The sequence below is a fragment of the Oncorhynchus masou genome, chromosome 29 (assembly GCF_036934945.1).
Source record: "Oncorhynchus masou masou isolate Uvic2021 chromosome 29, UVic_Omas_1.1, whole genome shotgun sequence".
NCBI classification, from domain to species: Eukaryota; Metazoa; Chordata; class Actinopteri; order Salmoniformes; family Salmonidae; genus Oncorhynchus; species Oncorhynchus masou.
The window spans coordinates 83,692,874-83,720,614 of NC_088240.1; the positions used below are offsets into that span (position 1 = coordinate 83,692,874).

At 44.2% G+C, this 27,741-nt stretch overlaps 1 pseudogene; it reads right to left on the minus strand.

Annotated features, from left to right (window-relative positions):
- The window catches only part of LOC135519790 (collagen alpha-1(VI) chain-like), a 48,950-nt pseudogene extending 22,768 nt beyond the window's left edge, over nucleotides 1-26,182 (minus strand).
- Nucleotides 26,183-27,741: the final 1,559 nt, after the last annotated feature.

The following is a 27,741-nucleotide window of genomic DNA, read 5'->3' on the forward strand; positions in this document are numbered from 1 at the left end:
AATAAAAGCAGATATGGCACACAGCACATTCTATATAAATGTAGTTTAATTGAATTTGGCCAAAGAATATTAAACAAAATAGCTACAAGCCTAATACAAGTAACCACAAGGCAATGACAAAAACGTCTTTCACGTGCAAAGGTGCAAGACTTCAGCACCAAGCACTGCATGGGTGCTGTCCGGTGCTGAAGTCTTTCACCAATAACAACACAATACATCCAAAATGCGACAACAACAGGAAGTGCATTTATTCCATATGCATAATCAGACAACTGTGTGTTGGTAATAATGTTTCGGATTAAATGGCTATCACAACTCAGAAACGAAACTAATAATATCCAAAGTGCAGGCACAACAAGAAGTGCATTTACCCTGCGCGTGTCAACTGTACACACATGGTGTAAAACGAGCTGGCTATCATCACAATCTTAGCGATTATATTTAAATTGCAAAAAATACTTGTAGACTGACTGGCTGACAATATGCCTGTGTCTTCTTGTTCCATCCAGATCCAGATCAGCACCATTGAATCATGTTTCCACCACCGGACAGGCGCTCTGTCAATTAAAAGACCAGTTACTCACCAAGTGTTGTTTTATAGAAGGACAACGCGTCTGTTGTTGTGGTTTAGTACAAGTTAGTCTATAATCTTCTGGACATACAGGGCCTTGGTTGTTTCTGTGTGTATGGACAGGCAGGCAAGGTTGATGAGTCGAGGGTTTGCCATTTTGTTTCTCATGTAGATTTTTGCACGCAGCATGCAGGAAAAACTGCGCTCACATGACGTGGAGGTTACTGGCAGTGTGACAGATATGTGTACAAGTTTATAGATGTCCACCAAGGAGTCTTTGGAGGGTTAAAGCATGGACAGAAACTCCAGTGTGCTGCTAACTGTTTCGCACGGTTCTTTGTTTCTTTCCAAAAGCAGGCGCAATTGGTGCACATCTTCCAGCAGACTGTCCTCTCTGATTCCATAGTGCTGTGCCATGGGCACAAGGCTCTCCTTTTGAAGGAATCTGGCATGCTTGGGGTTGAGGGCTGACTTTCCCATGAGAACTGTACCTGCTTCTGTGTAAAAGTGTTGGGTCATTTTGTTTGTCGGTCAATGACATGAGAGGACAGGACATGGATGGATGTTCAGTTTGAATTGGAGCTTCAACTATAAAGTCCTGTAGGTGGGGAGGATGTTGGGATTGTCTCTTCTCGTGGGGCGGCGGTTGTACGGCGAGATCGACCTTTGTGCACAGAGCCTCTGCCTTGCTCCATATGGCTCTCCAAGAGTCCTCCGTGTGCTTTTCTTTTTTTATGCTCGTGATGACGGACTGTGCGAGGTCAGTGGCAATCTCGAGCAAAAGATCAGGGGACTGTAGAGTGTCAGACATAAACTTTGCTGTGCAGAACAGATCCTCAAACAGGATAAGGTGGAAAATGAATTCAGAATCAATGAGTGTGAGTAGTGACCGCTCGTAAGTCGATCTGCGTGAATTGGGCTGCGACTTAATGTCCTTTAAGGTAGCAGTGATGGCTGGGAGGGTTTTTTGCACTGTCCACAGCGAGAAGTACTGGCAGGACCATCGCATATTAGACAGTTTCTTGAGTTTAATGGGCTGCTGTGAAGGCTGAAGTTCCCTTTGCTTCATAATGAACATGAACAAATGAGCCTGAGAAAACCAACGTATTTACCTCATTGGTTGGATATTTAACAATGATTTACTTAACAAACAGTAAGATATTTCTGTCCTGCTAATGCTGTGTTTTATGGTCTCCACTCTAGCACCCTGCAGCTAATCTGGGCTTATGGTTTTACTAGAGATAGCTTGAGCTGGTAATTGATGGATATCTCAGTGGTAAAAACCAACAGCCACATTCCATTCTATGATTAGTGGTGCATATGAGACATATGTCTCCGGTCTGATTAAGCCTGCATTCCATAGACAAGATATGGTGTATGTTTAGCCGGGATAGAGAGAGCCTGGAGGAGCAGAACCAAGGCTTCAGTATTCCTAAGTATCCGGGAAACTAAGACAGGGTGGGGTTAAGACAACACCAGAGGCAGATGACCAGGAGATGAACCCAGAGTGGCTTATGATGGCCCTTAGTCTGAATGGGAAGGGTGGAGCCAGCCATGACAGCATTTTTAGGTCTACTATATATACACAACTCTGCATTTCTGTAAAAGTGAAGCTCTCTGCAACACAACTTAGGGTGTGCAGTCGATGGTTTCATTATTGCAATAATTAATCAATGTTGAATAAAGATGATTGTTTGAATAAATAAAGTCTCTCTCAGTACTGAAATGTCCACGACAAGCGCCATGCCTGCTCTTTGAAACTTTGACTAAAAAGTTTTCAACACAGCTTGAGTAATTGGAGAGATTTTTCACTTTATACATATGCCAGAGTCACTGCTTCCTGAAAGACACTTATACTGGTCTGGCTGTTGATAAAAGCCAAGGTGTTTGGATGTCAATGGCTAGTGGTGCAAATCCAAGTTTATTGGTCCTGACAAGGAGTTGGAACCAGTTCATGGAAAAGAACCAAAAACATTTTCAATGAACAGAAACGGAACCCGGAGTGAAAGTGATCAATACTGTTCCAGAACAGAATGGTTATTTTAAAAGCATGGGAACCGGTTTATAACATTATTTTACTTTCCAGGCATTTTTTTCTAGTCCCACAAATGCAGAGTCCTCCCTCTGTCACTCAAAAACTTCTTCCAGTGTCTACCAACAAGCTGAAAATCTTTACTAGTGTGTGTGTTTAGGCTATTGTAGCCCCTCCCCCTCCAAAGCAAAGGCTACTGTAGCCCTCCCCCTCCAAAGCATAGGCTACTGTAGCCCTCCCCCTCCAAAGCATAGGCTACTGTAGCCCTCCCCCTCCAAAGCATAGGCTACTGTAGCCCTCCCCCTCCAAAGCATAGGCAACTGTAGCTCTCCCCCTCCAAAGCATAGGCTACTGTAGCCATCCCCCTCCAAAGCATAGGCTACTGTAGCCCTCCCCCTCCAAAGCATAGGCTACTGTAGCCCTCCCCCTCCAAAGCATAGGCTACTGTAGCCATCCCCCTCCAAAGCATAGGCTACTGTAGCCCCCCCTCCCCCTCCAAAGCATAGGCTACTGTAGCCCTCCCCCTCCAAAGCATAGGCTACTGTAGCCCTCCCCCTCCAAAGCATAGGCTACTGTAGCCCTCCCCCTCCAAAGCATAGGCTACTGTAGCCCTCCCCCTCCAAAGCATAGGCTACTGTAGCCATCCCCCTCCAAAGCATAGGCTACTGTAGCCCCCTCCCCCCTCCAAAGCATAGGCTACTGTAGCCCTCCCCCTCCAAAGCATAGGCTACTGTAGCCATCCCCCTCCAAAGCATAGGCTACTGTAGCCCTCCCCTCCCCCTAGCCCCCTCCAAAGCATAGGCTACTGTAGCCCTCCCCCTCCAAAGCATAGGCTACTGTAGCCCCCCCCTCCAAAGCATAGGCTACTGTAGCCCTCCCCCCCATAGGCTACTGTAGCCCTCCAAAGCATAGGCTACTGTAGCCCCCTCCAAAGCATAGGCCTCCAAAGCATAGGCTACTGTAGCCCCTCCCCCTCCAAAGCATAGGCTACCCCCTCCAAAGCATAGGCTACTGTAGCCCTCCCCCTCCAAAGCATAGGCTACTGTAGCCCTCCCCCTCCAAAGCATAGGCTACTGTAGCCCTCCCCCTCCAAAGCATAGGCTACTGTAGCCCTCCCCTCCCATAGGCTACTGTAGCCCTCCAAAGCATAGGCTACTGTAGCCATCCCCCTCCAAAGCATAGGCTACTGTCCCCCTCCCCCAAAGCATAGGCTACTGTAGCCCTCCCCCTCCAAAGCATAGGCTACTGTAGCCCTCCCCCTCCAAAGCATAGGCTACTGTAGCCCCTCCCCCTCCAAAGCATAGGCTACTGTAGCCCTCCCCTCCAAAGCATAGGCTACTGCCCTCCCCCTCCAAAGCATAGGCTACTGTAGCCCTCCCCCTCCAAAGCATAGGCTACTGTAGCCCTCCCCCTCCAAAGCATAGGCTACTGTAGCCCTCCCCTCCAAAGCATAGGCTACTGTAGCCCAAAGCATAGGCTACCCCCTCCAAAGCATAGGCTACTGTAGCCCTCCCCCTCCAAAGCATAGGCTACTGTAGCCCTCCCCTCCAAAGCATAGGCTACTGTAGCCCTCCCCCTCCAAAGCATAGGCTACTGTAGCCCCCTCCCCCCTCCAAAGCATAGGCTACTGTAGCCCTCCCCCTCCAAAGCATAGGCTACTGTAGCCCTCCCCCTCCAAAGCATAGGCTACTGTAGCCCTCCCCCTCCAAAGCATAGGCTACTGTAGCCTCTCCCCTCCAAAGCATAGGCTACTGTAGCCCTCCCCCTCCAAAGCATAGGCTACTGTAGCCCTCCCCTCCAAAGCATAGGCTACTGTAGCCCTCCCCTCCAAAGCATAGGCTACTGTAGCCCCTCCCCCTCCAAAGCATAGGCCCCTCCCCCTCCAAAGCATAGGCTACCCTCTCCAAAGCATAGGCTACTGTAGCCCTCCTCCCTAGGCTACCCCTCCAAAGCATAGGCTACTGTAGCCCTCCCCCTCCAAAGCATAGGCCTCCCCCTCCAAAGCATAGGCTACTGTAGCCCTCCCCTCCAAAGCATAGGCTACTGTAGCCATCCCCCTCCAAAGCATAGGCTACTGTAGCCCCCGCCCCCTCCAAAGCATAGGCTACTGTAGCCCCTCCCCTCCAAAGCATAGGCTACTGTAGCCCCCTCCAAAGCATAGGCTACTGTAGCCCCCCTCCAAAGCATAGGCTACTGTAGCCCCCTCCCCCCTCTAAAGCATAGGCTACTGTAGCCCTCCCCCTCCAAAGCATAGGCTACTGTAGCCCTCCCCTCCAAAGCATAGGCTAACTGCATAGGCTACTGTAGCCCTCCCCCTCCAAAGCATAGGCTACTGTAGCCCTCCCCCTCCAAAGCATAGGCTACTGTAGCCCTCCCCTCCAAAGCATAGGCTACTGTAGCCCCCCCCCCTCCAAAGCATAGGCTACTGTAGCCCCTCCCCCCTCCAAAGCATAGGTTACTGTAGCCCCTCCCCCTCTAGAGCAGTACTGACATTACAAGCATGATTCAGAAGATAGGGAGAGATATTTAATTAGCTGGAGAATAATTTACTTTTACAATACTAGTTAAGGATTCTATAGGCCGAGTTATCACATTTCACATTGGATTTGTTAACTACAAAAAGGAAAGGTGTTTTTAATTCAGCTGCCGCTCTGCACACAACAGCTTGTTAGCTCAAAGGACATTCTAAGTTCCTCCATAGAAGCTCCTCTTCCTAGATATAATTCTGTGGACCTAATTCAGATAACGCATGTCATAACAAGATGCCCAGCGCTTCAAGCCTCCTCCTCAACCTTCTCTCGCTTTCTCGCCCCTGCAAAATTTCAGTTGCCATAGGCTACACTTGTCTGTCCATCACATATGTAAACAACTAGTTTGCCTGCTCTATCTGCACTGATTGACAAAGTAATCTACTGAGCTAAGCCAGTTCATATCTTTATTTTCTGGACGTAACAGTGGAATGGAACAAAAAGAATAGTGTTTCTGTTCAGAACGAACTATTGGAAAATAATTTGGTTCCAAACCCTGATGCAGACAGACAGACATTTAAACCTGCAGGTCCTCTCAGACCTGGGTATAGAGATAGAGATAGAGAGAGACAGACAGAGAGATAGAGATGACAGACAGACAGACAGACAGACAGACAGACAGACAGACAGACAGACAGACAGACAGACAGACAGACAGACAGACAGACAGACAGACAGACAGACAGACAGACCTTCCTACCGACCTTCCTTCCTTCCTTCCTTCTTTTAAACCTGCAGGTCCTCTCAGACCAGGGTATCCCTGTAAGAAGATGAAAGAAAAATCTGAAATAGACAAATGAGGTCCATGGACATTTTGTCCAGACAATGTTGATAAATCATACTTGTAACTAAGAATCAAACCATGAATGCCTACTTATTGCTCAGAAATTCACTGCTGAAGACATAAAGACCTGGAACCCTGGATATCCAGGTTGGCCTTCTCCCTGTGTTCCATCATCCCCCTGAAGAGAGAATCAAGATAATATTGTGTATTCAGAATATTAGCCTCATGATGAATCAGATAACCTCTTCAATACACTCACCCTTTTCCCAATGGGCCCTGCATCTCCCGGTGCTCCTGGAGGCCCCCTGGAGCCCTTAACACCCTGAGGGGAGAGACCCTGGTCCAAACATGTATTGTAGTTTGCATGTGTTACCACATGGTACAGCTGTGTCATCATCAAAATCATTAAAATGATTGGCCATCGTACCGCAGGCCCGTAAGGTCCCGGCTCTCCTCTGTACCCTTTGTGTCCAGACACTCCACTCAGACCCTTTCAGGGGGAAGAAATGAAGAGAGGGGGTGCGACAATGACTGGAGGTAAAACATCAAATCAAATCAAAACAAATTTTATTTGTCACATACACATGGTTAGCAGATGTTAATGCGAGTGTAGCGAAATGCTTGTGCTTCTAGTTCCGACAATGCAGTAATAACCAACAATTAATCTAACTAACAATTCCTAAACTACTGTCTTATACACAGTGTAAGGGGATAAAGAATATGTACATAAGGATATATGAATGAGTGATGGTACAGAGCAGCATAGGCAAGATACAGTAGATGGTATCGAGTACAGTATATACATATGAGATGAGTATGTAAACAAAGTGGCATAGTTAAAGTGGCTAGTGATACATGTATTACATAAGGATGCAGTCGATGATATAGAGTACAGTATATACGTATGCATATGAGATGAATAATGTAGGGTAAGTAACATTATATAAGGTAGCATTGTTTAAAGTGGCTAGTGATATATTTACATAATTTCCCATCAATTCCCATTATTAAAGTGGCTGGAGTTGAGTCAGTGTCAGTGTGTTGGCAGCAGCCACTCAATGTTAGTGGCGGCTGTTTAACAGTCTGATGGCCTTGAGATAGAAGCTGTTTTTCAGTCTCTCGGTCCCAGCTTTGATGCACCTGTACTGACCTCGCCTTCTGGATGATAGCGGGGTGAACAGGCAGTGGCTTGGGTGGTTGATGTCCTTGATGATCTTTATGGCCTTCCTGTAACATCGGGTGGTGTAGGTGTCCTGGAGGGCAGGTAGTTTGCCCCCGGTGATGCGTTGTGCAGACCTCACTACCCTCTGGAGAGCCTTACGGTTGAGGGCGGAGCAGTTGCCGTACCAGGCGGTGATACAGCCCGCCAGGATGTTCTCGATTGTGCATCTGTAGAAGTTTGTGAGTGCTTTTGGTGACAAGCCGAATTTCTTCAGCCTCGCTGCTGCGCCTTCTTCACGATGCTGTCTGTGTGAGTGGACCAATTCAGTTTGTCTGTGATGTGTATGCCGAGGAACTTAAAACTTGCTACTCTCTCCACTACTGTTCCATCGATGTGGATAGGGGGGTGTTCCCTCTGCTGTTTCCTGAAGTCCACAATCATCTCCTTTGTTTTGTTGACGTTGAGTGTGAGGTTATTTTCCTGACACCACACTCCAAGGGCCCTTACCTCCTCCCTGTAGGCCGTCTCGTCGTTGTTGGTAATCAAGCCTACCACTGTTGTGTCGTCCGCAAACTTGATGATTGAGTTGGAGGCGTGCGTGGCCACGCAGTCGTGGGTGAACAGGGAGTACAGGAGAGGGCTCAGAACGCACCCTTGTGGGGCCCCAGTGTTGAGGATCAGCGGGGAGGAGATGTTGTTACCTACCCTCACCACCTGGGCGCGGCCCGTCAGGAAGTCCAGTACTCAGTTGCACAGGGCGGGGTCGAGACCAAGGGTCTCGAGCATGATGACGAGCTTGGAGGGTACTATGGTGTTGAATGCCGAGCTGTAGTCGATGAACAGCATTCTCACATAGGTATTCCTCTTGTCCAGATGGGTTAGGGCAGTGTGCAGTGTGGTTGAGATTGCGTCGTCTGTGGACCTATTTGAGCGGTAAGCAAATTGGAGTGGGTCTAGGGTGTCAGGTAGGGTGGAGGTGATATGGTCCTTGACTAGTCTCTCAACACACTTCATGATGACGGAAGTGAGTGCTACGGGGCGGTAGTCGTTTAGCTCAGTTACCTTAGCTTTCTTGGGAACAGGAACAATGGTGGCCCTCTTGAAGCATGTGGGAACAGCAGACTGGTATAGGGATTGATTGAATATGTCCGTAAACACACCAGCCAGCTGGTCTGCGCATGCTCTGAGGGCGCGGCTGGGGATGCCGTCTGGGCCTGCAGCCTTGCGAGGGTTAACACATTTAAATGTTTTACTCACCTCGGCTGCAGTGAAGGAGAGACCGCATGTTTCCGTTGCAGGCCGTGTCAGTGGCACTGTATTGTCCTCAAAGCGGGCAAAAAAGTTATTTAGTCTGCCTGGGAGCAAGACATCCTATATTTAGCAATAGCCCATGAGAGAGCTAGCCTGTTCCCCAAGAAGGTGTTGGTGGAACCATATAAGAAAGAACAAGTGATCACACAAGAGTAATAGAGGACAGAGGGACACTCACCTGTGAACTCACGTCTCCAGCTTGACCTTCATGACCCTGTGCTCCAGCAGAGCCTGTGTCACCTGTCTCCCCTTGACCACCTCTTATTTGTGGAGCACCTCTTAGTCCCCTCTCTCCCCCTACACCCTTAAGAGAGACAAATAGGGAGAGAGATGGAGAGAGAGTGTCATGTGTGCTCCCTCTCCGTCCTCTAGGTCACCAGGCTGCTCGTTAAGGCGCACACCTGTCACCATTACGCGTACGTGCGCATCGTCAGACTCACCTGGACTCCATCACTTCCTTTATTACCTGCCCTATATATGTCACTCCCTTTGGTTCCTTCCCCGGGCGTCATTGTTTCTATTTCATATCTGTGTGCTGTTTGTGTTTCTTGTGTTGTATTTAGTTGTATTTATTTATTAAAGCACAAATCCCTGAACTTGCTTCCTGACTCTCAGCACACGTCGTTACAGAGAGAGAGGTCACCAGCTTGGATGTGAACAGCATTGTTCAGCTAAACAGCAGCTTCCCATCGGTCAAAAAGGCCATTTTACCATAATGTAAACATCAAAGTGTTTACAAAAGCTAATCCAACTTTTTTGATTCATTATATACGAATGTGTTTTCTTTTCCAGTGATACAACTATTTCATTCAGCCATTTAGTCAATGTAGAGCAGGGATCATCAACTAGATGTCTTGAGCAGATTGTCGGGTGGACCGGAGCATAGTTACAAATAGATGGCAAATTGACCGCAAGAAGCCCTGCTTACATTTGTATTCAGTCACGTTTCTCTCTATTATGCGTGTGAATACTTGGGAACAGATTTCTTCAATTCCCTTGGAGCTGATTTCCTGTTGTCCAACAATAAAAAATAATAAGATGTCACCTATTTTTTAGAAAACTTGGGGGGGTCAAATAAAACCACCCCCGGGCCAAATTCGGCCCACGCGCCATCAGTTGGGGTACCCTGATGTTCAGGGATCTCGTAAGATATGTGTCTTCCTGTGTCAGATTATGTGGACAGTGTTCGTCCTGGTCCGGGTGTTGTATTGATTCTAGAACTAGCTGAGTTCCAAACCTCTGTGCCTGGCGCTCCAGACGGTCCAAAGTCCCCCTGATAAACACAGAAAGGTGGACAGGTGCCTGAGGTCATTGTCCAATCGTTTTTGGTTATGGCATAATTTTTCCACTCAACTATAAAAAATACACCTATACATTTGTGCGTTTATCACAACTGGCAGTTATCAGAATCTGCAACTTATTGACGATAAGAGTTATTGAGGTGGTGGTGTTTTTACTTTGTCTCCTTGGTCACCCTTATTTCCAGGTCCTCCGATTGGTCCAGGCTCCCCCTACAGACACAGATGAAACAATACAGCCACACAGAAAAGCTATCCTGTGTGATAGATGGATGGATGATTGAATGATCGAAATTGATGATTGAAATCATTGATTGATTGATTGATTGATTTGATTAGTTGATAAATCAATAAATTGATTGATTACCTTGGCTCCGTTGGCTCCAGACACTCCAGGAACCCCTGGCTCCCCAGGTGTTCCCATCTCTCCCTGTGGACAGGAAGGTCAAATAGAAACTTAAGTCACTCACACATTAAATAACGCAGAACAGACAATTAAGGTGCTGGGTATGACAGTTACCTTTTGTCCGGGTAATCCATAAGATCCTTCATCTCCTTTCTGCCGCAGAGGACCTGGCTCCCCCTATCAGAGGAAATAGTCATTACCAACATCTACCAGTCTGAACTGAAATATGAATACTTCAGATCAGAGGAAACAGTCATTACCAACATCTACCAGTCTGAACTGAAATATGAATACTTCAGATCAGAGGAAACAGTCATTACCAACATCTACCAGTCTGAACTGAAATATGAATACTTCAGATCAGAGGAAACAGTCATTACCAACATCTACCAGTCTGAACTGAAATATGAATACTTCAGATCAGGGGAAACAGTCATTACCAACATCTACCAGTCTGAACTGAAATATGAATACTTCAGATCAGAGGAAACAGTCATTACCAACATCTACCAGTCTGAACTGAAATATGAATACTTCAGATCAGAGGAAACAGTCATTACCAACATCTACCAGTCTGAACTGAAATATGAATACTTCAGATCAGAGGAAACAGTCATTACCAACATCTACCAGTCTGAACTGAAATATGAATACTTCAGATTAGAGGAAACAGTCATTACCAACATCTACCAGTCTGAACCGAAATATGAATACTTCAGATCAGAGGAAACAGTCATTACCAACATCTACCAGTCTGAACTGAAATATGAATACTTCAGATCAGAGGAAACAGTCATTACCAACATCTACCAGTCTGAACTGAAATATGAATACTTCAGATATAACTAACAGCATTAATCTACTATTTATCTAGAGACTATGAAGTCTGCTGAGGACAGAGTTATGGGAATAACGTGTAGTATTGTGTTTGCAGTACATGTCAGTCTACTGACTAGCTCTGGCTCCTAGAGCGCTATTGGCTGCCAAGTGGTTCTTGGCTGTGGGGGGAAAATTCTGGGAAATGATGACCGCTTGGTGTAACGCTCCCAGAGTTTCACTGTAACTAGTCTAGGAGGTCATGAATACAGTAAGCTGTGGTGTGTGTGGTGCGTGTAGTGTGGGTGTGTGTGGTGCGTGTAGTGTGTGTTTGTGTGTGTGTGTGTGTGTGTGTGTGTGTGTGTGTGTGTGTGTGTGTGTGTGTGTGTGTGTGTGTGTGTGTGTGTGTGTGTGTGTGTGTGTGTGTGTGTGTGTGGTGTGTGTAGTGTGTGTGTGGGTTCGTGTGGTGAGTGTGTGGGTGAGATGGTGAGTGTGGTGTGTGTGTGGGTGAGTGTGGTGCGTGTGTGGTTTCGTCTGGTGAGTGTGGTGTGTATGTGGGTTTGTGTGGTGAGTGTGGTGTGTGTGTGTGGGTGAGTGTGGTGCGTGTGTGGGTGAGTGTGGTGAGTGTGTGTGTGTGTGTGGGTACGTGCACATGGGGGGGAGTGTGGAAGTGGGACTAAGGAGGGCCGGTGGTGATCAGTCTGGAAAGACTGTGAAAAAAAGGAAAAGCAGTAGGAAACAAGACAAGCAGAGTGTGATTACTTTGACTCTGGCTACATGACCTTGCATGACTCCTATAGACGTACCTCTGCCCCCTCGTCTCCTCTACAACCAGGCAGGCCCATAACCCCAGAGTCCCCCTACAGAGAGAGAAAGAGAGCGGGCGACGTGGGAGTTTACTGCACATTTCAAGGAATAATACGAACATGAGTGACCTCACTGAAGGTTTCCAGAGAAACAGAACTCTCTAATGTACTTTGTAATCTGGGCCTACTCCACAGTTATCTGCTCGGAAAAACATCTGCTCTGGTCTGAGAAACATGCCAAGGGATTCAGGACCCCGGGTGGAGGTGGAGGTGGAGGTGGGGGTGGGGACTGTCTTTAAGCTAAATCTTCAATTTTAATAATTTTTTGGTAAATATTTTTAAATTAATAGACTTTTATTTTTTTATTTATGTATATATATATATACTTTTTCTCAGAAAAACCAGTGTACAGACAAAAAGTACAGTCAAATCTCCCAGGGGGGGGGGTCTAAAGGGATGTGACCATGAGGCTTTAGTGCTGAACATTTCGCCTATAAAAACACCTATATGATTCATCTGGCACCCTGTTATACTCCATATAGTGCCTCATGGGGATGGACAAAAGCATTGCTCTATACTGTATAATAGGTCCAGAGCCTATGGAAGAAGGTACAGGTGTTACATAATGCTAACAGCCTTCAGCATGGGCTGGGCCATCCTTCGTCTGTATTTCATTCTCATCTTGTTTTCCTCTCAACCCCTCTAATAGTTCTGGAATATGGGTGTGTATAAAGGGAGACCTGTGAGGGCGAAGCCTGCATCCCTGTTTAATTGCTCACTCACACTTTACGAGGCCTTGATAGCCTTGTTTTTCTGTTTGTAAGTCTACAGAGTGATACTCTTGTTAAACATTTAATAATGCGGGGGTTGTGTGTTGAGTAAGAGGAAGAAAACAAACAAACCACAAGGCCATCCTTCCCGTCCACTCCATCCGCTCCTTTCTCACCCTAGAAACACATGGGTCACACGACTTCATTCCCACCACTGCAACTGGTTGAATTGGTGAGTATGTGACAATGTGCATGACTGAATGGATGGATGGACACATGAATGAATGAATGAATGAATGATGCATAAGATCAACATACCTTTTGTCCAGATGGTCCTCTTGGACACTGTAGGGTAAAATAATGTTTGAACATTTTGACAGCTGAACCCATGGCTGTTGGATGATTTGATGTGATGTATTCTTTGTTTACATTATATACGTATGTACTACAAGGTTTATAAACACTATTATAATCACTATTACTCTCCACAAAATCGATTAGAGCTTACTCTGTCACCAGTAGGACCACGGTCACCCTGTAGAGAAAGAGAGTGACGAATATCAGAGTTTAGCTTCTAAGCACTTAATACGGATCCGGACAGTTAAAATTCCTGGTGTTGGAAACACTGGGAACATATGGCATATTTCAATACAGTTAAGTGAATGCTCATGGAATATTGCATTAGCTAACCTCATACAGCCAGACAAGTATGTCTCTAAATATTGCATTTACTCCATAGCTCTAAATTCTACCAGGCAATGTTACATTATAGCTAACCAGCATGTGTTATGAATAATCTAAAACATTCAAAGTGGTACATATTTTTATTTTAGATAAATAATCACTCTGACCTTCTCTCCTCTGTGTCCTTGGGGCCCCTGCTCACCTTCAGTCCCCTAGGTGACAAAGATATGATCCACATTGCCTGTAGCCATAATCCGTAGCATCAAACAGGCTACAAAGCATAATGTATCCACAGTCTACAGTCAGCAGACAGACAAGTTCATGTTCTGTAATGTGTCATATACTACCTTTGCTCCCAAACTTCCCGGTCTCCCGGCAACCCCCCGACGTCCTGGAGTTCCCTGAAAAAAATAATCATATCTATTTCTCATTGTCATCAGTCAACCTCTTCCAGTGTTAGTCATTCTGAAGCAGAGTCTGAGTGAAGCCATTTGTATAAACTGTGTTTAACTACAGGAAGCTTCTATCCCCAAGCAATACGACTGATAAATAGATGACAAAATAGCTACATGGACTATCTGAGTTAACCTTGTATCTTTACTATCTGAGTTAACCTTGTATCTTTACTATCTGAGTTAACCTTGTATCTTTACTATCTGAGTTAACCTTGTATCTTTACTATCTGAGTTAACCTTGTATCTTTACTATCTGAGTTAACCTTGTATCTTTACTATCTGAGTTAACCTTGTATCTTTACTATCTGAGTTAACCTTGTATCTTTACTATCTGAGTTAACCTTGTATCTTTACTATCTGAGTTAACCTTGTATCTTTACTATCTGAGTTAACCTTGTATCTTTACTATCTGAGTTAACCTTGTATCTTTACTATCTGAGTTAACCTTGTATCTTTACTATCTGAGTTAACCTTGTATCTTTACTATCTGAGTTAACCTTGTATCTTTACTATCTGAGTTAACCTTGTATCTTTACTATCTGAGTTAACCTTGTATCTTACTATCTATCTGAGTTAACCTTGTATCTTTACTATCTGAGTTAACCTTGTATCTTTACTGTCTGAGTTAACCTTGTATCTTTACTATCTGAGTTAACCTTGTATCTTTACTATCTGAGTTAACCTTGTATCTTTTATCTGAGTTCTGAGTTAACCTTGTATCTTTACTATCTGAGTTAACCTTGTATCTTTACTATCTGAGTTAACCTTGTATCTTTTATCTGAGTTCTGTATCTTTACTATCTGAGTTAACCTTGTATCTTTACTATCTGAGTTAACCTTGTATCTTTACTATCTGAGTTAACCTTGTATCTTTACTATCTGAGTTAACCTTGTATCTTTACTATCTGAGTTAACCTTGTATCTGAGTTAACCTTGTATCTTTACTATCTGAGTTAACCTTGTATCTTTACTATCTGAGTTAACCTTGTATCTTTACTATCTGAGTTCTATCTTTACTATCTGAGTTAACCTTGTATCTTTACTATCTGAGTTAACCTTGTATCTTTACTATCTGAGTTAACCTTGTATCTTTACTATCTGAGTTAACCTTGTATCTTTACTATCTGAGTTAACCTTGTATCTTTACTATCTGAGTTAACCTTGTATCTTTACTATCTGAGTTAACCTTGTATCTTTACTATCTGAGTTTGTATCTATCTTTACTATCTGAGTTAACCTTGTTAGTTAACCTTGTATCTATACTGTCTGAGTTAACCTTGTATCTTTACTATCTGAGTTAACCTTGTATCTATACTATCTGAGTTAACCTTGTATCTGAGTTAACCTTTATCTTTACTATCTGAGTTAACCTTGTATCTTTACTATCTGAGTTAACCTTGTATCTTTACTATCTGAGTTAACCTTGTATCTTTACTATCTGAGTTAACCTTGTATCTTTACTATCTGAGTTAACCTTGTATCTATACTATCTGAGTTAACCTTGTATCTATACTGTCTGAGTTAACCTTGTATCTTTACTATCTGAGTAACACACACACACACACACACACACACACACACACACACACACACACACACACACACACACACACAGTCTCTGTTCACACGCACAGGGCCCTACACACACACACACACACACACACACACACACACACACACACACACACACACACACACACACACACACACACACACACACACACACACACACACACACACACACACACACACACACTGTCTCTGTTCACATGCACAGGGCCCTACACACACACACACTGTCACTCCATCACCTGCTCACTCAGACATAATATGCACATTCATATTGACTCTACACACAAGCACAGCCACTCACATACAAGCTGTTGCTACACTGTTTATCTTATATCCTGTTGCCTAGTCACCTTACCCTTATATATATATATATATATATATATATATATATATATATATATATATATATATACATATATATATATATATATATATACACTGCTCAAAAAAATAAAGGGAACACTTAAACAACATAATGTAACTCCAAGTCAATCACACTTCTGTGAAATCAAACTGTCCACTTAGGAAGCAACACTGATTGACAATAAATTTCACATGCTGTTGTCCAAATGGAATAGACAACAGGTGGAAATTATAGGCATTAAGCAAGACACCCCCAATAAAGGAGTGGATCTGCTGGTGGTGACCAGACCACTTCTCAGTTCCTATGCTTCCTGGCTGATGTTTTGGTCACTTTTGAATGCTGGCGGTGCTTTCACTCTAGTCTACAACCCACACAAGTGGCTCAGGTAGTGCAGCTCATCCAGGAAGGCACATCAATGCGAGATGTGGCAAGAAGGTTTGCTGTGTCTGTCAGCGTAGTGTCCAGAGCATGGAGGCGCTACCAGGAGACAGGCCAGTACATCAGGAGACGTGGAGGAGGCCGTAGGAGGGCAACAACCCAGCAGCAGGACCGCTACCTCCGCCTTTGTGCAAGGAGGAGCACTGCCAGAGCCCTGCAAAATGACCTCCAGCAGGCCACAAATGTGCATGTATCTGCTCAAACGGTCAGAAACAGACTCCATGAGGGTGGTATGAGGGTCCGACATCCACATGTGGGGGTTGTGCTTACAGCCCAACACCGTGCAGGATGTTTGGCATTTGCTAGAGAACACCAAGATTGGCAAATTCGCCACTAGCGCCCTGTGCTCTTCACAGATGAAAGCAGGTTCACACTGAGCACATGTGACAGACGTGACAGTCTGGAGACGCCATGGAGAACGTTCTGCTGCCTGCAATATCCTCCAGCATGACCGGTTTAATGCATTTCTTGGCTGGAACACACAAGAGCTGTGTTGACTAGCAGTGGGCTAGGCAGGCCATCTGGAAACCATGATTAGATCGGACACAGAGAATGCCAGAGTCATTAGTCCCCATCAGGTAAACAGGGGCCTGGGGGCACGCTCAGATCACACATAGAAATGTCTGTTATAGAGTGGACATGATTCCCTATTCCACATGACTTAGGAAATATATTACATAGAAAAGCCATGCTTCTATCTCAATGTTCCATAACGCTGCACCCCATGGAATACAGTCCTGGTAAAGCAAAGATTGTCATCTCATTAGCATTCCATTGGATATTGGCGCAAAGCCACTCCCGTCCTTAAAACCTTTGGTTTGAATCCAGACTACAGCAGGGGCAGCTCTGGATCCTCTGTAGACAAGTTACTACTGAATCAAGCCCCAGTCTTTCAATTTGTCTTACTCTCGCTCTCATCACTCTTATACACAGTCATGCACGCCTCCATCACACACACGCACACACACACTCTTTTCTCTTTCTCACATGTACATTAGCGAGTGAAACATGTCTCTTTGCCCTGATAGTAAAAGCACATGCCATGCGATCTTATTCTGTAACGGAAAACATCCCATGATACTGTAGACGACTGGCTTGAAACCCCTGACCTCCACTGGTTGAATCGCATGTTTATAGATAAGCCAGTCTATTCCATCTTTTCTTTTTTTCAATCAATCCCCCCCAATGCTTACTTATGCTTACTTAGCTTAGTCACTGAGAGTTGGAGCTAAGCAAACCATCAAAAATTTGAGGTAAGTATAAGGTAAGGTAAGTATAAGGTAAGGTAAGTATATCTAAGAACGCAGCGATCGGCATTTTCAAAAATTTCACCAATAGCCAAGGTGGGCGACAGATAGCCTAGCGGTTAAGAGTGTTGGGCCCGTAACTGAAAGGTTGCTGGTTTGAATCTGTCAATGTGCCCTTGAGCAAGACACTCTAATAACCCTAATTGCCCCAGTAAGCTGCTCTGGATACGAGGGTCTGGTAAATCTAAATGTGGTGTTTTAACTCAAAGGAAAACAGATAGCACCCTAACGCGCCCCCTCCTGCACCAGCAGGGCCTTGAGATCCCAGGGGAGCCTGTGAAACAAAGAACACTGATGAGAAATACTTCTGACTCCACTGGACCCCATATTAAGACTATACTGAGATCAGATTAATCAAAACAAACAATCTGTAATTAAGTTTTCTGCCAGATTATGTTGAAAAGGGACGACAATGTGATCAGGCTTACCTTGCACTCGAACGAACAGTACTGAAAAATAACAATAAACATAAATCAACCCCAGTCATAATTACTGTTCATAAATAAGATCACAAACAACAATCATCACACTGTATTGGTCGGGAACTATCAAATCAAATCAAATTGTATTGGTAACATACACATATTTAGCAGATGTTGTAGCGAAATGCTTGTATCAAAAAGAAAAAACTCACCACAGATTCAAAATCCTTGTACTACAGATCCATAAAAGAAGAGACAGACATTTGGTTAGAATAGTTTGTTTGGGCAACAAAAAAAATGCCCTACAGTAAATGCCATTTAGGTACAGGGCCTTGGTTTAAAAATGTCCGCTTGTATGATGGTAACTATGTGACGATGGTGTACTCACCATGGTAGACATGGAGCTGATGGTGTTCCTAACAACCTGCGGGTCCTCACTAGTAGCAGACATGTTACGGGTGTGTTGTACATCTGTTGCTATGGAACCAAGTCTGTTGTCCTGCAGAGAGAGAGAGAGAGAGAGGTGGAGGGGGGGGGAGAGAGAGAGAGAGAGAGAGAGAGAGAGAGAGAGAGAGAGAGAGGTGGAGGGGAGAGAGAGAGAGAGAGAGAGAGAGAGAGAGTGAGAGAGGTGGAGGGGGAGAGAGAGAGAGCGAGAAAGAGAGAGAGAGGTGGAGGGGGAGAGAGAGAGAGAGAGAGAGAGAGAGGTGGAGGGGGAGAGAGAGAGAGAGAGAGAGAGGTGGAGGGAGAGAGAGAGCGAGAGAGAGAGAGAGCGAGTCTTAGAGACAGAGACAGAGACTGAAACACTGAAAAAACTACCTCAAACTAGAAAAACTACAGTAAAAAAGGCTGTTTTAATTGTTTTAATTATTTGTATATTTTTTATTTAACTAGGCAAGTCAGTTAAGAACAAATTCTTATATACAGTGACGGCCTACCCCGGCCCAACCCGGGCGACGCTGGGCCAATTGTGCGCCGCCCTATGGGACTCCCAATCATGGCCGTATGTGATACAGCCTGGGTTTTGGCATACCCACACATTCTTGAGGTGCAAGAGAAGAATGCAAAGACTACATATAAATATATAATATATCAAATACAGTGGGATCCTTGAGTTAAAAAACTGAAGGATGTCAGACTACAGCCAATCCAGTTTGTTTGAGCAGTATTAGTTATTGTATTTCCATGACCACTACAGAGGACAAAGTTCTCTGTCTACAACCTGGACCTTCTAGCCAGAGCTCTATTCCCTCTTGATTACCAGGTGATGTGGAGTGATAGCCACGCTGAAGATGTTAATGTCCATGGCTCTGGCCTCAGACATGGTGTATGCCACCCCGCCACACGGCTCCTTATAGCCGTCCAGCGGGTGGCCATCTGTCACCACCACCATCTACTTGTTGCCATGGAGAGGAGAGCTGTGGGTTGAAGAAAGAGATACAACGAAGCAGAACGTTTGAGTCAAACGGGATCCTTTCTGTATAATTGTGGAGCACTTTATTTTGTCAGAAGCTTTGTGGAGGAACTCTATCTCCTAGGAGAGGTTTGAATGTCTATCTGTTTACCCCTGCAAGGATGCAGGAAGTGTGTTTTTAACTTGCCCCTGACAAAACGTTGAACTCTGCTCCAAGGTGTAAATATCAAAGCATTTTCCTATGGCCACTATAGAAGTGAAGGAGGAACGTATTACACAATATCAAAATATCATGCACGGTATATTGGGATGAAACCCATGTGTTTTAAGACACTCTCACACACGTCACATTTGAGATGGATACATGCATGCAGACAGACAGACAGACTAACTAAGCGATTGACTGGTACTAACTACTCAATCAACCAATCTGTCACGCCCTGATCTGTTTCACCTGTCCTTGTGATTGTCTCCACCCCCTCCAGGTGTCGCTTATTTTCCACAGTGTATTTATCCCAGTGTTTCCTGTCTCTCTGAGACAGTTTGTCTTGTATGTTTCCAAGTCAACCAGCGTGTTTCTCCCCGTGCTCCTGCTAGTCCTCCCGGTTTTGACCCCATGCCTGTTTTCTGGACTCGGTACCCGCCTGCCTGACCATTCTGCCTGCCCTGACCTCAAGCCTGCCTGCCCTGACCTCGAGCCTGCCTGCCCTGACCTCGAGCCTGCCTGCCCTGACCTCGAGCCTGCCTGCCCTGACCTCGAGCCTGCCTGCCCTGACCTCGAGCCTGCCTGCCACTCCGTACCTCCTGGACTCTGATCTGGTTTTGATCTTTTGCCTGTCCACGACCATTCTCTTGCCTACCCTTTTTTAAACTAATAAATATCAAATACTCAAACCATCTGCATCTGGGCCCTGAGCCCTTATACAATCAATGGACTCACCCTGTCATCAGCTGCCCAGTTGCTACGGAGATGGCACAGTCGGTGTGGGTTCCCTTGCCGATGTAGCGAATGTCCTGTATAGCTCTCTTCAGCTGAGCTCTTCCTTGGGCCTCCTTAGTGCTGGTCAGCTCCCTCATCACCTTTACCTCATCACTGGAGTGCAGCACTCCCACACTCCACGTCAGGTTACGCTCACAGCGGTAGTATCTAGATGAGTACAGGCAGAGCTATGTCACAATGGCACACAAAGCGTGACACCAAGCAAGTTACCTCTGATCTCCATGCACTACAGGGACAATTCCCCTAAACCAGCAGTATTTCATTTACTGTCTCCAGATTAGAAGGCAGGGAGTTTGTTCATGGGAATGATGAATTGATTCCCAGAGGGGAGAAAGTGGTACTAAAACCTGATAGAACAAATCTATTACAAGTGTGCCGTCTTTTCAAGCCCCAAGCACATTTACACCCATCGTCCTCCTATTTTCTCCAGTACCCAATCAAACCATCAGGCAGTTGCTATTCTGACGAAGTCAATGAAAGATACATAAATACTGAACCAACCATGTCAATAACTAGGTGTTCTTTAGCTCTTTGAACTTTAGGCCAGTAGCATTTTGCATACTTCAGTAGGATCACATCACACAAGAAATATATATACTATTTTGGCTGTTTTGCAAAGAAGTTGCGCTGAGTCAGACACATTAGTGGATACACCATGATCTTTGGCAAATACTTGGACATGTATCCTTCCTTTATAAACATTGAGCTGATGATATTTTATTGTACAACAATGTCTTGAATCACAGGGCTTCTCCAGAACATGGGCCCCAATTCAATAAATGTCAGATAATGACAAAGCTCACTGTGTGCCTGAATGACAAAGTGTTGTTCTCTTATATGTGTGTTTCTTATCACGTGAAGACGTCATTCATCAGGTCCTCTGAACTTCAGGAGGACAACTCCTAAGCTGTGAGGTGAGACTTCGTTAGATGGAGATAACATATCAACCTTTCTCTCAGTCAGGAATGCAGCTCGGTGCCCCAAAGGTAAACCCCAAACCTTTTCTGGGCGAATGACTTGGAATGGCTGCACTGAACAAACACGCACAGTCACTCATTACCCTGGCTGCCTGTATGAGCTTGTTAGTGAATAACACGCACACACACACACACACACACACACACACACACACACACACACACACACACACACACACACACACACACACACACACACACACACACACACACACACACACAGGCATTCAGTGATGAAACATATCGGTATGGGCCACAGAAAACAAGGCTCAAATATTTTAACCGTAATAGTTGCACTGTTTCCGAACAGTGGGATGGCAAAAGCAAATCTATTACGATTATAATAGATAAGTTGCAGCATCTGTATAAATGCCGCTGGTCTTAGCAAAAAGCCCAATGCGTTTTGTAGTTCAACAAGATGAGCTGTCTTGGCCTACGTAGACCGCTTTCCTTCAGTCAAATGACCAAATCGCCCTCTAGTGGCCTCATGGATGGAATGTTATTCATATTTGTCATCATTTCATAATGAATAAACGTTTATATTTTTTACTCCCAAACTCCGGTGTTTTAATTTCAAACGATTTTGTTATATTTTTCTGTGATGTATATAACGTGTAAGAGTGGGATGCAAACTTAAAATGTACATTTGAACTCTATATCTGTCACACCCGGATCTGTTTCACCTGTCTTTGTGATCGTCTCCACCCCGCTCCAGGTGTCGCCCATCTCCCCCATTATCCCCTGTGTATTTATACCTGTGTTCTCTGTTTGTCTGTTGCCAGTTTGTCAAGTCAACCAGTGTTTTTGTTCTCAGCTCCTGCTTTTCCCAGGCTCTATTTTTCTCCCCCTCCTGGTTTTGACCCTTGGCTGTCCTGACTTTGAACCCGCCTGCCTGACCACTCTGCCTGAGCCTGCCTGCCGACCAGTACCGTTGCCCCACCTCTGATTTACTGACACCTGCCTACCCTGACCCTGAGCCTGCCTGCCGACCAGTACCGTTGCCCCACCTCTGGTTTACTGACCCCTGCCGACCCTGACCCTGAGCCTGCCTGCCGACGGTTTACTGACCCCTGCCTACCCTGACCCTGAGCCTGCCTGCCGTCCAGTACCGTTGCCCCATCTCTGGTTTACTGACCCCTGCCTACCTTGACCTGTCTATTGCCTGCCCTGTTGGATTATTAAACCATTGTTAATTTGATGTGTCTGCACCTGGTTCTTACCTTCATACCTGATAATATCTGACATGGTACAGGTGTCTTCTTCTTTTAAGCCCATAACCATGTGTGTGAGGTGTATACTTTTGTTTCAAGGTAGATTTGTTTAATACTAACAAGAAACACTGTGTGACTCTGTTTTAGCCCACAGAAGTATGCTTGTGCTTTTCCAAGAGCATCATATTAACGCAACCCTGAGCACCATGTAAGGAGAGAAGTTGTTCTCATACACTACCTCTCAGCCCCGATTCATCACTGTAGAACCACAGTTCACACAGAGGTCAACACACAACTGTGTTCATAAGACTGCATGTAGTGAGGCAGACCTCCTGAGATGATCATCAACAACACATTGTCAGGAGAACACTAATGCCCAGAGCAGCTATCAATGGTCATTCTGCATGTCACTTATCAGGGTGAGTCTGAGTGTGTGGTGAATAATACTGGTACAATATGACTGTATATTTTAGTAATGATCATAGAGAGGAGTTTAAGAAACTAAACAGGAGGTATGCCGATGGAAGCCTCTATAGGAGGATTGATATTGTTTGGTCTGCGCTAGTCTGTGGGGTGAATAAACGGTCAGGCGCGAGTTTCCCAGAAGCCTTGTTGCTAACATGATACTTGATTTCTCTTGGCAAGCTCGCCATAATCATTACTACGTAGCATTAATTACCGTTTAGTTGCCAAATGTCATGAATTGAAGTCAAGGACCTGAAAGCACCCATTGTTAACCACATCATTTCTTAATGAATACCAGTCATGTAGCTGAAACTATCAGTATGGAGGTGATACACGCCTAGTATTGAGCTGGTCCACAAAGTCCAGGGCAAACTGCTTGATCTGATCAACAAAGGAGCCGTAGGGCTTGGCCCTCAGTGCCACTCTCTCTGAGGTGTCCAGAACAATGTACACATCCGCTGGGCAGTCTGGGGAAACAGGAAGGGGAGGATAATGTTAGATTTGACATAGCATAAAATAAATGTACAAACTATTTTTTTTAAATGGTGATACTGTGTTCAATATAGTTTTTTTTCTTCTATTTATTCTGGATACTGAAACAGGCTTATTTTTCATTAAACTGACTGTTCTGGTTAAATTCAACTTCAGGACAGTTTTCAACACATATGATGAAAATGTACTCTGTTTTAGTCATTTACAAAAAGAAAGGAACTATGAAAATATCCATGAACAGACATTATGTGGAATTCCCACTGGTAAGCTGAATTCCCAAGAATTTCTGAAGAACTGCTTCTTTATAGCCAACTCAGCCAAGGATCATTTTCAAATGGGATGACATCTCCTTACAAAATATTTGAGAGAAAATGATTCAAATAAAAGTGAAAGTCCCCCAGTAAAATATTACTTGAGTAAAAGTCTAAAAGTATCTGGTTTTAAATGTACTTAAGTACAGTGGTGGAAAACATACTCATTGTCATACTTGAGTAAAATTACAAAGTAAATGCTATACATCAAATTCCTTATATTAAGCAAACCAGATGGCACAACTGTATTTTTGTAAATGTACGGCTAGTCAGGGGCACACTGCAACACTCAGACATAAATGACAAAAGCAGTATTTGTGTTAAGTGAGTCCACCAGATCAGAGGCCGTAGGGATGACAACGCATAATATTGATACAGTATGTGCGTAAATTGGATATTGCTGTCCTGGCTGAGCATTTGAAATGTAATAAGTACTTTTGGGTGTCAGGGATAATTTATGGGAGTAGAATTTACATATTTTCTTTGGGAATGTAGTAGAGTAAAAGTAAAATTAGTCAACAAAAAAATATATAGATACTGAAGAAGAAAAAAACGACTTAAGTAGGACTTTAAAGTATTTTTTACATAATTACTTTACACCACTGGTCATTGCTATAACAACTAGCATAGAATGCTTTCTGAACACAAATCCAATTTGGTCACAGCGTTTGGAGAGTCAGTTTTCCAGAATGGATTTGAAAAGAAAGTTGAGCATTAAGGCCTGCAGTGTGAACAAAGCTTTAGCCCTATACAGACACATAGAGAAATGGCTGGTTCAATCCAAAGATCTTAGGTCAAAGGTACTCCATATATCAACATGTAGTAGAGAGATTACATGCAACCTCCTAACGACTGCTCAGAGGATATTGACTGACAACAAGATTTACTGACCTCCCTCTGTTTTCTATTACAGGGGTTGAGCACATTTGGGTTTGGTTAATCAATTTGGCCACTTTCCAAAATCATATATCATCTCCAGCACAGAAGAATGGTCTATTCAGAAAGTATTCAGATTTTTGCAAATGTATAAAAGATAAAAAATGGAAATACCTTATTTACATACGTATTCAGACCCTTTACTATGAGACTTGCAAAAATGGGGAGAAAGGCCTTGGTCAGGGAGGTGACAATGAACCCGATGGTCAATCTGAAAGAGCTCCAGATTTCCTCTGTGGAGATGGAAGACCCTTCCAGAAGGACAACCAACTCTGTAGCACTCCACCAATTAGGCCTTTATGGTAGAGTGGCCAGACTGCCAAAAGGAACCTAAAGACTCTCAGACCATGAGAAATAAGATTCTCTGGTCTAATGAATCCAAGATTGAACTCTTTGGCCTGAATACCAAGCATCACGTCTGGAGGAAACCTGGCACCATCCCTACGGTGAAGCATGGTGGTGGTAGCATCATACTGTGGGGATATTCTTCAGTTTCAGGGACTGTGAGACTCGTCAGGATCTAGGAAAATATGAACGGAGCAAAGTACAGAGAGCTCCTTGGTGAAAACCTGCTCCAGAGCACTCAGGGCCACAGACTGGGGCGAAGGTTCACCTTCCAACAGGACAATGACCCTAAGCACACAGCCAAGACAATGCAAGAGTGGCTTCGGGACAAGTCTCTGTATGTCCTTGAGTGGCCCAGCCAGAGCCCGGACTTGAACCCGATTGAACATCACTGGAGAGTCCTGAAAATAGCTGTGCAGTGACGCTCCCCATCCAACCTGACAGAGCTTGAGATTATCTGCAATGAGAGAAACTCCCCAAATACAGGTGCGCCAAGTTTGTAGAGTTGTACCCAAGAAGACTTGAGGCTGTAATTGCTGCGAAAGGTGCTTCAACAAAGTACTGAGTAAAGGGTCTGAATACTTATGTAAGTGTGATATTTCAGTATTTTTTATTTGCAAAATTTCTAAAAACCTGTTTTTGCTTTGTCATTATGAGGTATTGTGTGTAGATTGGTGAGTTAAAAAATAATTTAATATATTTTAGTATTTATGTGATCTGTGGTTAACAAGATAAGAGGAAAGAAATCCAAAGAAGTGCTTCTCTGACATCACAGGAAGGATACATGTTTTTTTTTAAACAGTGATTTTCAAAACCTTCAACGAGTTTCTAGCCAGAGGGAGGGGCCACGATCCCCACGTCACCGCCAATCTCATAGTGTTCTAAAATCACTGTTTTTAAAATGTTTAAACTTTTGATGATTTTTTTTTTAATTATACAAAAACGTGTTGACTATGTGTTGACTATGGTACGGTGCTGGAGATGATGAAAATGAGGTTGAAATGTGATGGAGTTGCCCTTTAAAGTGCATCTAAATTAATATGTACTACCCTTTCACTTGGCAACATTAAGGATTCTTGTGTTTAATGCTTTGCTTTGGCAAATGTTCAACAGATATTAAGTATTGGCATAACATCTTGCTAAGTAAAAAAAGAGTGGGCAGGAGAGCAAGGCTACTCAGCTGCAGCTTGGCTTGATAGCCTACCATAGAGGTCTCCTCTGTTCCTCCCATTGAGAGAGCAGGCACCGTGGACTAGCGACACCAACGAGAGAAGTAGAATAGCACCGGTCAGCTTCATCATGGTAGAGGCCCTCTGGACACGCAGGGGAGAAGGGACTTCAGGAGAACCTAGGCCAGAGAAAATGATTCAATGAAAAGAGAATGTTTAAGCACTTCCAGCTTGGGTGGTCAAAACCTGAAACCCCTCTTCACACCCAGCCTCCATACATCCTGTTGTGGGTCTTTGTAATCATCATCCAAATATAAATGCATCAGATTTTTCCTCAGTCAACATCGGTATCTACTACCTACCTACCTTCCATAAGTCAACAAGAGTAAATGCTTTTCAAAAATAAAGTACAGTGTTTAAAATAAATGTATTGACAAATTATTTTCTAATACTGGTATTTCCAAATGCTTTGGTGTATAATGCTTATGACTTAACTTCAGATCCCATTGAATCCACACTTGACAACGGAGAGGTTTCCTTACCATTCTAAAGACAAGTGGCATGGTTCTAAACTGACAAATGGATTTGTTCCAAACTCTTCTAAAGTGACCAGTGGTAGGTTCTAAGCACTTTAGAATACCTATGTGTTTAATAAAGTGGCATTTCTTACTTTTCTCTTTTTTGCATATGTGTTAAAATGTGAATATCCCACAGATTTGGGTTGTCTAGGTGTGTTTGCTGCTCTCTCTGCTAGCAGTCTGTGCAACAGGAGAGGGTGGGGCTCACCTGCAAAGTATCCTCCCATCTCATCCAGTTTACACCCCACACAATCCTTACTGCTACCTTACAGCAGCTTCTACTGAGGCCGATAGAGTAAATGACAGGGGATTTAATAAAGTAGGCTACACAAATACATAGCACACAGTGCAATCTTTGGATGAAGTATCGCTGTGTGTGGCCTAAACGTGTTGCCAGTAGTGAAGATTCAAGGCCCTCTGAAGGTTCAATGTCCTCTTAGAGAAGTTTCTACAGGATGCACTTCCTCACATTATAACAGTTTCACAGTCTTCACCTCAGAATGACATGGAGGTCTGACTCAGTCAACTGAACAAGACTGTGCGAAGAATGAGAACACAGTTCTTGGCTAAAGTTGTTAGATTCAAGTGTCTGCAAAGTCCAAGCTAAACAATGTAATGGATCTCAAATAGCATTTGGCTCTCCCCAGATCAGACCTGAAGGAGTCCTTTTATACCTCTTACATTGCAATAAACTTGGCCTTGATGGAAACATTGACGAGTCAAGCAAACAGCTACCTTTTCTATCTCACTCTTATGCAACACTGAAGCTAAAAGCTGTGTCAAAGTGTCCTGGTAAATTGTTTTTTAATGTACAATAGATTTCTCATTTCCTCAGACATGAGAAAAACAGAAATCTCTTGCTCTAACACAGGAGTTTGGTGGCACCTTAATTGGGGAGCTCGGGCTCGTGGAAATGACTGGAGTGGAATCAGTGGAATGGTATCAAACACATGGTTTCCATGGTTTCCAGGTGTTTGATGCCATTCCATTTGCTCCGTTCCAGCCATTGTTAGCAGCCTCCATTAAGAATAAGTTAACATGCAGATAAGTGCCTGCAGCATGCAATTCAAATCTGATATGGACTGGTCTTTGTCTCAGCTGGGCCTGTTTTGCCCTCAGG